This window comes from Macaca mulatta, chromosome 4, assembly GCF_049350105.2.
Source record: "Macaca mulatta isolate MMU2019108-1 chromosome 4, T2T-MMU8v2.0, whole genome shotgun sequence".
Taxonomy (NCBI): domain Eukaryota; kingdom Metazoa; phylum Chordata; class Mammalia; order Primates; family Cercopithecidae; genus Macaca; species Macaca mulatta.
The window spans coordinates 77,546,479-77,558,492 of record NC_133409.1 but is presented as its reverse complement, the minus strand read 5'-3'; the positions used below and the strand labels follow the sequence as shown (position 1 = coordinate 77,558,492).

Genomic DNA, 12,014 nt, shown 5'->3' with positions numbered 1-12,014 from the left:
ACTGACATACACTCAAGGCCAAGGGTGACTGGTTCAGATTTGGTGAGTACCTGGGGCAAGAAGGTCTAAACTGCTTTTCAGCATCCTTTGGATTTTCTCTAAAAAAAAAAAATATATATATAGGCTCTAGGAGCTCTCTATATATTCTGGATGTTAATCTCTTATCAGATATATGATCTGAAAGTATTTTCTCTCATTCTGTCGCTTACCCTTTAATTTTGTTAATAGTGTCCTTTGATGCACAGAAGTTTTTCATTTTGATGATGTCCAATTTCTCTATTTTTTATTTTGTTCCCTGTGCCTTTGCTGTCATAGCCAAGAAATCAATGCCAGATCCAATGTCGTGAATCTTTCCCCCGATTGATTGACTGATCTGAGACAGGGTCTTTGCTCCATCACCCAGGCTGGAGTGCAGTGGCACGATCTTGGCTCACTATAGGTTCAAACGATCCTCCCACCTCAGCCTCCCAAGTAGCTGGGACCACAGGCGTGGACCACCATGCTCGGCTAATTTTTTCTTTTTTTTTGTAGAGACGGGGTTTCACCATGTTGCCGAGGCTGGTCTCAAACTCCTGGGGTCAAGCAATCCACCCACCTAGGCCTCCCAAATTGTTGGGATTACAGGTGTCAGCCACCATCCCCAGCTTCCCCATTTTATTATAAGAAAACAAGAGCTCTTACATTTAGGTCTTTGATACGTTTTGGGTTAATTTTTATATATGTTATTAGGTAAATGTCTGGCTTATCTGACTTACTTTATTTCACTTAGCACTTGCTAAGTGAAGTAAGCCAACTTTTTTCTTTTATATGTGGATATCCAGTTTTCCCAGTGCCATTTGTTGAAAAGATTATCCTTTCCCTATTGGATGGTCTTAGCACCCTTCTCAAAAATCATTTGACCATATGTGCATGGCTTTATTTCTAGGCTGTCTATTCTATTCCATTGATCTATATGTCTATCTTTATATCAGTACCACACTGTTTTGGTTACTGTAGCTTTGTAGTAAGTTTTGAGATCTGGAAGTGTGAGTCCTCCAACTTTGCTCATTTTTTTTTTTTAAGAAACAAACAATCCAATTCAAAAATAGGCAAAGGACTTGAATAGACATTTCTCCAAAGATGATATACAAATGGCCAATAAGCACATGAAAAGATGTTCGACATCACTAATTATTAGGGAAATGCAAATCAAAGCCACAACGAGATACCATTTCACACCCATTAGGGTGGCCACTATCAAGAAAATATAAAATAAGTGTTATAAAAACAAGTGTTGGCCAGGCGCAGTGGCTCGCGCCTGTAATCCCAGCACTTTGGGAGGCTAAGACACGCGGGTCACGAGGTCAGGAGATGGAGACCATCCTGGCCAACATGGTGAAACCCCATCTCTACTAAAATACAAAAAAAAATTAGTCAGGCATGGTGGCACGCGCCTGTAATCCCAGCTACTTGGGAGGCTGAGACAGGGGAATCACTTGAACCTGGGAGGTGGAAATTGCAGGGAGCCGAGATCATACCACTGCACTCCAGCCTGGCAACAGAGTGAGACTCTGTCTCAAAAAAAAAAAAAAAAGTATTAATAAGTGTTAGTGTGGATGTGAAAAAATTGGAACCCTTGTGCATTGCTCGTGGGGAAGTACAATAAAATGGGGCAGCAGATGCTGAAAATTCCACGGCAGTTCCTCAATAAATTAAACTTAGAATTATCATTTGATTCAGTAATTCCACTTCTGAGTATAAACACAAAAGAATTTAAAGCAGGAACTCTAGTAAATATTTGTACACCAATGTTCCCGGCAGCATTATTCGCAATGGTCAAGAGCTGGGAACAACCCAAACGTCCACCAGCGGATGAATGGATAAAGAAAGCATGGCATATCCGTGGCACAGAATATTATTCATCCACAAAAACGAATGAAATTCTGATACATGCTCTACAACATGAATGAATCCTGAGGACATTTTGCTAAGTGAAATAAGCCAGACACAAAAGAACAAATACATGATGATTCCACTTATATGTGGTACCTAGAGTAGTCAAATTCATAAAGACAGAATGTAGAACAGTGGGGGAAGGGGAGGATGGAGAGTTATTGTTTAATGGGTACAGGGTTTCAACACAGCAGGATGAAAAAGCTCTAGAAACAGTAGTGATGTTTGCACAACAATGCAAATATACTTAATGCCAATGAACTTAATGCTTAAAAATGGCTAAAGTGGCACATTTTATATTGTGCATATTTTGCCACAATTTAAAAAATGAACATGAAGTTCTTAAATTCAAAATTATTTCCTATTTAAGTATATATGTGTCTGCTCTTTTAAAAAATTATTCACATGAAGAGGCAGTTTAACAGCAGCAAATTACTCCCTAAAAACTAGCCTAATGAGTAATTTTGTCTAAACATATGAGCACATGAATCCTTCATTCAGAAATCCCTTCAGTTCAATTACTTCACCTTGGTTTCCATGCTGTTCATTGAAATAAGAAAAATAATGATGGTCATGAAAACGTTATTGTATTTTATCAACTGATCATCCAGAATAAAGGTCAGCAAACTTTTTCTGTAAATTTTTTGGTAGAAAATTTTAGGCTTTGCCAGCCATAAGGTCTCTGTTGCAACTAACTACCAGTTGCAAAAGCAGCCACAGATATGAGAATGAGTGAATACGGCCGTGTTCCAATAAAACTTTATTTACAAAAGCAGGTAATGGGCCAGATTTCAATTGCAGGCTATTGTTTGCCAACTCCCAAAAGAGCAGGGAGTATATTTAGTAAAATGAAATATTGACGAACCTGATTACCAGCCCACCTAATCATGGTTCTTCCTCCATTCGAAAAACAGTGAATGAAAACCCGACGAAGCAATTAAGTAGTAGGGTAGTCATGACAATTCAGTACCAAGAAGTAGGCTGCCTAAAGTGACCTCATTATCAAGGAGTGACGGACAGGGCTCAGAGGACATCAGGAGACACACAGACAAAGAAGCAGTCCTGGAAGGAACACAGGTGCTCAGAAAGCATCGGGGAACTCCAGTCGTCCAGTTAAGATACTTGAGATACAAAAAATGTCTAGGTCAAATTCATGTATTCAAAGTGACTTGGACCTTCTAATCAATTCAATTTTTGAGTTGCTACTATGTGCAAAGCCAAAGGCATCATGAAATCAAAAATGAATAAAATCAGCCAGGTGCAGGGACTCACGCCTGTAATCCCAGCACTTTGGGAGGCTGAGGTGGGCAAATCACTTGAGCCCAGGAGTTCAGGACCAGCCTGGGCAATATGGCAAAACCCTGTCTCTACTAAAAATACAAAAACTAGCTGGGCGTGGTGGTACGCGCCTGTGGTCCCAGTTACTTGGGAGGCTGAGAGGGAGGATTGCTTGATCCTAGGAGGCGGAGGCTGCAGCGAGCCAATATCACGCCACTGCACTCCAGCCTGGGTAACAGAGTGAAACCTCACGTCAAGAAAAAAATGAATAAAATCAAGAACCTGTTTCAGAAAGATTATTATATAGAAACACAAGGAGAAAGCAAAACTTTGAAGGGCAAGGTCTTATTACATGAATCATAAAATCTGATAGTCGGCCGGGCGCGGTGGCTCAAGTCTGTAATCCCAGCACTTTGGGAGGCCGAGGTGGGCAGATCACGAGGTCAGGAGATCGAGACCATCCTGGCTAACACGGTGAAACCCCGTCTCTACTAAAAATACAAAAAATTAGCCGGGCGTGGTGACAGGCGCCTGTAGTCCCAGCTACTCGGGAGGCTGAGGCAAGAGAATGGTGTGAACCCGGGAGGCGGAGCTTGCAGTGAGCCGAGATCGCGCCACTGCACTCCAGCCTGGGTGACAGAGCGAGACTCCATCTCAAAAAAAAAAGTTTAATATTAATATTGTCATCTTTCTGCTTTTAAGTTTGTATATCAAGGAACAGAATGTCATGGTTGTTTTTTTTAAAAAAAGTAAAAGATGTGCATTTACAGAGAGGAGCCAGAAGAGGGCATCATCTCTATATGGTTAGCAGATGCCAAAAGAGGAGAGATGAATTTTCAGCTTATTTTCTAGCTATTAGTGATCTAAAAAAGTTCCGTCATAATTGTTTTACTAATTTTGTTATTCTACCTAAAGTACATTAAAAAATTACTTGGGGAACTGTTAAACAGTCACTCTTTTTTTTTTCTTTGGAGATGGAGTCTCTGTTGCACAGGCTGGGGTGCAGTGGCACGATCTTGGCTCACTGCAACCTCCGCCTCCCGGGTTCAAGGGATTCTCCTGCTTCAACCCCCAGAGTAGCTGGGATTACAAGCATGCGCCACCATGCCCGGCTAATTTGTGTATTTTTATTAGAGACAGGGTTTCACCATGTTGACCAGGCTGGTCTCAAACTCCTGGCCTCAAGCGATCCTCCCACCTCACCCTCCCAGAGTGCTGGGATTACAGGCATGAGCCACCGCCCTCATCCAGACATTCACTCTTGAACCCCATCTGGCCCCACCAAATCAGAAGCTGTGTGTGTGAGGCCAGGAACGTTGAATTTGAATTGGCTTGCAGCTGATCCTGGAGCGTGGGTCCAGAAGCCACATTAAAAACCCTCTGCACAGACTGCTAAATGCCCGGATGGAGGCACAGAAGGCGAGGATGCTAGGTTGTCCTGGGGAGCTTCCAAAAGGCAAGAGATCCTACGAAGGTCTGGGTGCTTGCCTAATTCGAATGCACTACAGATGAGCCATCGCTGTGGCATCAAAGACGTTATTTTAAGACCACAATACTAAATATCAAGTTATGAAATTTTAGGGGAAAAAGCCAGCCTATAATCAGAAAAATTTTAAAATAAATCCAAATATTTAAAATTTTTAGTGCTATCTCCCTACAAAATGAAGAATTGAGGCTCATTTTTTTTTCTTGTTTTTAAACTGTTTTAATAGTTGAAAAAATAGCACAACACACATTGCCACAATTAACCTATTATTCTTCACTGGATTCTTACTTACAGCTTGTCTACTTCCAAGGAAAGGTGGGGGGCATTTTATCTTAAATTGCACATATCAAATAAGGTCATCAAAAGAGAAATAAGTAAAAGCTAATAAAAAGGAAACTGGGTGCAGAGGGTGTGATGATTCCTGGAATTACTGCAACTGAATGTTACATTTAGCTTTAGGTTTCCTGGTGCCAACAAGGAAAGGAAGTCTACATTTGTAAGGTGCCTACTAAGTGCTAGGCACTGACAATGGACACTACTCCTTCTAACAGCACTTTTTATGGCCAAATGAGCAGATCCTTGCTCAATTTATTTATTCACTTATTCCTTTACTCATAGCTCCTGCTCTCAAACATTCAAAATCCGGCTAGGGCCAAATCGCCAAAAGGTGCAGGTGAAGGGGACGGCACTGTGTGTCCTCTATGAGATGGCACCCCCTGGAGCACAGGGCTGGGCACAAGGAGCATGGTGCCCCACGCTGTGCCAATCAATGGCCCTGGGTTACAACGCATTGGGAAGGGGGAATGGTTATGTAACAAATGATACTGGGAACATAAAGGATTGGGAGAAAAAAATTAGATAGGGCCTCCTGATGATTGTAAAGAGTTAACATGGTGGCTCAAGCCTATAATCCCAGCACTTTGGGAGGCCAAGGCAGGCAAATCACTTGAGGCCAGGAGTTCGAGACCAGCCTGGCCAACATAATGAAACCCCGTCTCTACTAAAAATACAAAAATCAGCTGAGCATGGTAACATGTGCCTATAATCCCAGCTACTCAAGAGGCTGAGGCAGGAGAATCGCTTGAACCCAGGCTGTGGAGGAGTGAGCCAAGATTGTGCCATGGTACTCCAGCCTGGGTGACAGAGAGACTGTCTCAAGGGGGGAAAAAAAAAAGATAAGTAAAAATTAGAAGAAAATTAACGTGGATATTTAACCCATCATAGGATAACGAAAAAGTCTTGACACATAAAAGCAAAAGAAGAAATTATACAGAAAAAGGAGATTTGCCTACAAGCAAACAAAAAAACTTCTCTGTGTTAAAAGCATATGTACTAGGAAGATACATATGCAACTAACATGACTGAAAAGGACTAATCGCCTTCACATACCAAGAACATCTACAGAAGGTTGAAAAGTGGAAGATATTAGATGAATTCAAATCAAAACGATGAGAAAACCATTTTGCATGACCAGTGTTGTTTTGCCAAACTGACAAAGTTGTTTGTTGGTTTGCTTGTTGGTTTGTTTTTAAGGATAATTCCACACCCTTTCCAAAGGAGGCAACATTCCTAACCTTCATCTTGTTCTCGTTCTAGAAATATTCAGAGGTGTGCCAAAGAGATATCTACAAGGATATTCTTTGCATTATTCTCATTTTAATAACATTATAAACTTTCGAAAATGCCACAGAAAACTGGAAATCCCCTAACTAGCCAACAATAGTTGGCTAAACAAATAATGACACATTTGGCTAAACAAATAATGACACATTCCTATGATGGGGTGAGATGCACTCATCAGAAATCATATAGCCAATGATATTTACAGATACTGAAAATGTTCCTTGTAAATTATTACATGAAGAAACATTAGGATAAAACTGTACATACAATTTGATTTCAATTATGTAAATATATTAGCTTGACTCATGTGAAATTGCCTCTACTCAATACCTTTTTGCCTAAAAATACCAATTTCTTATGGTTCAACCTAAATACTTTAAAAAAGTCTATGTAGATGTGTGTATACACACACATATATTCACACAGATATGCACCCACGAGCATAGATACACTCACAAAAGAACAGAAATGGTATATACTAAAATGTCAACGATTGTTCTCTGGGTGAAGCTGCTGTATTTTTTCACATTGCTCTTTATAATTCTCTTCATTTTCTAGGTTTTAATCTTTTAATTTTTTCAGAGACAGGGTCTCACTATGTTGCCCAGGCTGGTCTCGAACTCCCAGGCTCAAGCGATCCTTCTGCCTTGGCCTCCCAAAGTGCTGGGATTACAGGCATGAGCCACTGCGCCTGGCGTCTAGTTTTTTACATGAATGTAATTTGAAATCATGCTTCAAAGGTCGGAACATAATGGGGGCAGAGTGTGGGAAGAAGGAAATTTGTGTACCCTGCCAGTGTGTTGTAAATAATGACACAGTCCCAGAGGGTAATTTGGCAAAATATCAAAAGCCTTTCAAGTATTCATACACTTGACCAACCATTCTTCTTCTAAGAATTTATCCCCCCAAAATAAACAGACATGTCAAGATACCTGTACAAGATGTTCATCACATAGTTATCTGTAACATGAAAAAATCAAATACAGTGATAGACCCACAGACTTTCAGGAACAGGTTAAATAAACTATGGTGCATATATTTGGTGTATTTTATGGAGTCATCAATACATTTTTGAAGAAGTCTTAATAACACAGGAAAATGTTTATGCCAAGTTGAATTGTAAAAGATAAAACTACATAGAGTCTGATAACGATACATTTGAAATTGGATAAGTCTATCTGTGCACACACATATGCATAGGCTCACCTAGAAAGAAGGCTGTGAGTTTGCACGTGTATACACATGCATGTAATTTACAGTACTTTGGGATTGTGGTAGTATTTCCATTGCGTCTAAATACTATTCTGTGTTTCCCAAATATTTGCAATGTTTGCATTACTTCTGTAATCAGAAAGTAAGTAACTTCCTTTCAAAGAGAAAAGGAAGCTCCCTCTCTTCACAGAATAAAAGATGGAACAAGGGGAAAGCAGATGGGGTCACTGGGAACCAATTAGGAGCTGCTACGTTGGAAATGAGAATGAAGGGCAGAGGAAGATTCGAGACTCGGGAGGCAGAAATGTCAGGATTTGCTGACTGATCAGATGTAGCGGCAGAACGAGGAACAAAGGAGTCAAGTATGATTCTCAGCTCTGTGGATTTGGAGACAGAGTGAGAGGTGCCGCCATTCTCCCAAGATAAGGAACACAGGATTTGGTAGCCTTCTCCAAGATGGTCCCAGTGATTCTTGCCTCCTGATATTCAGACCCTTTGTCCCCTCTGACTAGGGCTGACCTGTGGTACCCATAGGACATAGCAGAAAAGACAGGGTGTGGCTTCTGAAGCTAGGCCATAAAAGATATTGTGGGGCTCTGCTTTTCTCTCTCGTGGATCACTTGCCCTGGGGGAAGCCAGCCGCCATGTCATGAGGACACTCAAGCAGCCCTGTGGAGACATCCCCATGGTGAGGAACCAAGTCCTCCTCCCAACACTGGCAGTCACTGGCCAGGTATGAGGGTAAGCCCCAAGAGTGCAGATCCCCCAGACCCAGGCAAGCCTTCCACCGAAGACAGAAACTATAAAAGAATGTTACTTGCTTTGTGTCACTAGGTTTGAGGGGAATTTGCTATACAGCAGTAGATAACCAGTGCGTGGAAAGAGGCACAGACTGCAGCTGTCTGTACGCTTTTGTGGTTTAAACCACCATCTAGTTTTTCTAACTTCCGCTCAGGATATAGAGGGCTGGAAAGAGTATTGCCCACATCATGACAACAAAAACACTAGAGAACATGCAAAACCACACGTTTTCTGGAACACATCAGAGAACTGAGGTTGCAGCTGCCTTCCTATTACGGTCCAATGGGGACTTCCAGAGGGAGACCAGGGCCAGGAGGAGGGAGAAGGGGCTCCTGCCTTCCTTCTGACCTGTGTCTGGCCAGCATCGGCTCAGCAGGGTCGGAGGGTGTCAGCCTCCTGCAGCTGCTAGCTCTGTTCTCTCACTATTCCCTTTTTGCCTCCAATTCCTGTCTAACCAATCCCTAAAGTAAATTCTTATTCAAATAACCAGACAGTTTCTATTTTCCTGAGTGGATCTTAACTGCTACAGCACACAAATCCAATTCAACTCCTCAACGACTGCACCTGGTTCTCTTTTAGGGGCACAAATAGGAGCGTGGTGGAATTCCTGCCTGTCCACCTAAACCTCTGTGACCTGATCCTTGGTTACCATTCCTGACTCGCCCGGGGCAAACTCCACCCAACCTGGTCTGGCTCATAGCGCTACTTGTATGCTCCCAACCTGGCATCTTCCCCCATAGTTCCATGCCTCTTACCCCAACTGTACTGAAACAGGACAATAGGAAGATGAGGCACCTTGGTATGTGAGGAAGCGTTGAAAAGAAGGAGAGGAAGTTGGGGTTTTTCTGGTGTTTATTTTATACATTGGTAGAAATGACATCAGCAAAAAAGAATGATTTATGCTTAGGTTGATTTTCCTAACCCTGGTTTGTTTGTCCTTACTGATGTTTTTATTCTTATATAAAGTTACAAGGCAAGAAAGAAAACCTGAGACACCAGTCTCACCTCTTTCCTAATTCCCTTTTTAAGTCACCGTGACAACATCTCCCATTCACTCAGGAGAGACGAAGTGCTGAAAAGATGACAAGATGGTAACGTGTGTGCACAAACACATACACACACACATTCATGCACACATGAAAACTTACCTGAAATAATGATGCTAGAACTTCCAACGACGCAGAAAACGTTTTCAGTGAAGGAGATGTCTGCACTGAGTTGGCATCGAGAAATGACAGAAACTTCACCTCCTACAGTACTACTGTTTATAAGCTAGGAATTGATGTGGAAAAGGGTAGACTCTACCTTCTGAAGAAGGCTCCAGACAACCAGCAAAAAGATTCTTTTTTTTTTTTTTTTTTTTTTTTTTTTTTTTTGAGATGGAGTTTCACTGTTGTCCAGGCTGGAGTGTAATGGCGCCATCTTGGCTCACCACAACTCTGCCTCCCAGGTTTAAGTAATTCTCCTGCCTCAGCCTCCCAGGTAGCTGGGATTACAGGCAGGTGCCACCATGCCCAGCTAATTTTGTATTTTTAGTAGAGACAGGGTTTCTCCATATTGGTCAGGCTGATCTCAAACTCCCAACCTCAGGTGATCTGCCCACCTCAGCCTCCCAAAGTGCTAGGATTACAGGTGTGAGCCACTGCACCTGGTCAAAAAAGTATTTTAAAGAAACACAAAAGTGGCCAGGTGAAGTGGCTCACGCCTGTAATCCCAGCACTTTGGGAGGCCCAGGTGGGCGGATCACTTGAGGTCAGGAGTTCAAGACCAGTCAACAAGGTGAAACTCCATCTCTACTAAAAATACAAAAATTAGCCAGACATGGTGGTGTGTGCCTATAATCCCAGCTACTCAGGAGGCTAAGGCAGGAGAATCCCTTGAACCCAGGAGGGGAAGGTTGCAGTGAACCAAGATCGTGCCACTGCACTCCAGCCTGGACGACAGAACGAGATTCTGTCTCAAAAAAAAAAAAAAAAAAGAAAGAAACATAAAAGCAACAAAAACAGAGAAAGGTCCTGTGCTGCAGCTACTTTGCCAAGGCCACACATTCCACATGGGATGATGGCACCCCTAAGGGGACAAAGATTAGTAGCAAATCTTAGCTATTTCATCAGTCTGTGACTCTCCAAAAGGCCTCAGTACATAGATACATGATATCTGTGATATCAAAATGTTATGGTAGCAATTTTGAAAAAGTGTCTGAAAAAGCTGTGTGGGGTAGGGGAGAGGGTGGCGGTAAGAAGGCGTTGAGAAACACTGGCTTAGAGGAAACAGACATCTCTGCTTCATTCCATTGCCTGACATGACCCTTAGTATTATTTTTTTCCTCTAGGTTTCTAATAAACTTGGCAGAAGCAGCATTTTTTTTCTTAAGAAGAGCCAGGAATCATAAGCCATGGGACAATTTAGTACCAACCAAATCTATACCTGGGCAAACCTACCCTTTATAAAAGCTGAATATCAACCCAAATGAACAGCTTCCTTTACTGCCAACACATTTTTGGGTGAGGTTCTACCTGCAAATTGCCACTTTCTCTAGAAAAGAGCCACCACTGCCCTCTAAGTCAGGCTGTGGGTCTAGGTCCCCATCACCACATCAGAGGAGGGGTGCTGCCCACGTTCCTGATACAGTCAGATGTGGTTCCCACAGCACCTGCCTGCACTCCACTGTGACGGTGCCTGTGTGCACCTTTGTCCCGATGCCCCATCACAGCACAAATTGTCCTCTCCACAGGTCCAGGTCCTAGCTACCAATTACACCGGCACACCTTACATTGCAAATACTTTTGAAAAAGAAAAGAAACTTTTAATCTAAGAAACACAAGCCCCCTTTAAAGTATCAGGCCTAGAGAGACACTGAAATGAGACTGCAATCATGTCCCCCAGCTTGGGCTAACTAATCATTTCAAAGCCACTTGCTCTATGGACTCTAGATTGAATGTCACCACCAATAGCCATAAATTATCCTAACAATGCCAAACACTGGACACCATCACCCACACCCTGTAGCTCAGCAATAGATAGCCAGTCATGAGTCAATGGTATTTCTGTAAACCCACGAGAATTCCTGAAAACTGACTTTTGTAATCGCCCCTCTCCTGATTCACCCTTCTCTCCTTTGTTCTCCAGAGCCCTTGGAAGTGTTTCCTGGGCTGCAGACCTCAGCCTTGGCCCAAATAAACTCTCCACCTATATTAGTTTTGCCTCAGTTTCCTTCTTTAGGTCAACATCTCATTATAAGACATTCATAGTACACAGACGAAATGCACGCTTCCACCCATATCATCACAACATGCGCTCACTCCACAACCATCAACCTCTGCTCGGTTCAAATGCTATTCACTCACTGTGGTCTTCACTGATTCAATCATCTTACTCAAGTATTATAAACAAGGTATTGTGCTGTGCTGCAATACAGGCTAACAAGATTTTAAAATCACAGTTACTGCTTGTAGAGAGAAACAGAAGTGCACAAGCAATGCTACAGTATAAGGAACTTTGCAACAATTACATAAGAGAATTACAAACCCGGCACTGATGGTGTTTCAGAGGAGGGGACATCACGCCCAGAAGCAGGAAGCCAGGGAAACCTCGTGGTGCACAAGCCTTAAAGAATGGGGCCAACCTGGCTGGGCACAGTGGCTTATGTCTGTAATCCCAGCACCCTGGGAGGCTGAGGCGG

At 42.5% G+C, this 12,014-nt stretch overlaps 1 protein-coding gene across 16 annotated transcripts in view; it reads right to left on the bottom strand.

Annotated features, from left to right (window-relative positions):
• Positions 1–12,014, bottom strand: part of SYTL3 (synaptotagmin like 3) — a 130,574-nt gene that overhangs the window by 81,055 nt on the left and 37,505 nt on the right. The window contains exon 1 of one of the 16 annotated variants that reach the window (XM_028847298.2): positions 9,481–9,746. The exons of the other annotated variants lie outside the window; for them this stretch is intronic. The gene's annotated coding sequence lies outside the window, so the exon portion shown is untranslated. Of the gene's footprint in view, positions 1–9,480; positions 9,747–12,014 lie in introns of those variants that run through there. 16 annotated transcript variants of the gene reach the window in all.